The sequence below is a fragment of the Penaeus chinensis genome, chromosome 19, assembly GCF_019202785.1.
Source record: "Penaeus chinensis breed Huanghai No. 1 chromosome 19, ASM1920278v2, whole genome shotgun sequence".
Classification (NCBI taxonomy): Eukaryota; Metazoa; Arthropoda; class Malacostraca; order Decapoda; family Penaeidae; genus Penaeus; species Penaeus chinensis.
The window spans coordinates 35,817,985-35,818,843 of NC_061837.1; positions in this window are offsets into that span (position 1 = coordinate 35,817,985).

An 859-nucleotide genomic window follows, 5' to 3' on the forward strand; every position below is an offset into this window, starting at 1 on the left:
CTGAAGGGAAAGTAAGACGAGGGTTTAGGGACGAGGGAAAAGGGTAACTAGGGAAGGGGGAGGTAAATAAGGATGGAGGATTAAGGGTGAGGGATAGGGGATAGGAAAAGGAAGAAAATAGTGACCAAAGATGGTAGGTAGATGGATAGATAGATTCTTGAGAAGGGGAAGAGAGGGAGGGGGGAAATGAGAGGCTAAGTAGGGGTATCATATGGAGAGGGGAAAAGGTTTATTACTATTGAAAAGGGAGTCGAAAAACAGGAGGAAGCGGAAATGTACCTGTGTTGAAGCGGGAAGGGGGGGAGGGGGGGGGGGGTGAAGTGAAGTTAACTTAATTACGATAATGCCGGGCGAGTGTTTTTTTTTTTTTTTTTTTTACGATTGTTTTTTTTATGTTTAAGTTTACGTGTAACAGAGAGAGGGGGGGGGGGAGAAGATAGGAAGAAGGGAAATAGGAAGAGAAGAAAGAGGAGGGTGAGGTGAAGATGGAAAAGCAAGAAGAAAGAGAAGGACAGAGAGGAGAAAAGGGAAGCAGAGGAGGAGAAGGGATAAAGAGAAGGAAGGGAAGTAGAAGGAAGAGGAGGAGGAAAAAAAAAGAAAAAGACAAGGAGAGAACGAGAAGACAGAAGGGGAAGCGAAAGGGACGAAGAAGAAGAACAGAAACTTAGGAAGGAAATCGTGTATGACTTTTCAGTAGGAAGGACATTACAGAACAGAGACTAAGAGGCTGTCGGGAGGAGAGGAAGGGGCAGTGGGGAAGGAGGGGGGAGGAGGGAGAAAGAGAGGGCGGGGCTAACAGTACTAGAATAAGCGAAACGAGATGCAGTAGGGGGTGGGTATGGGGGTACAGGGTGGGGAT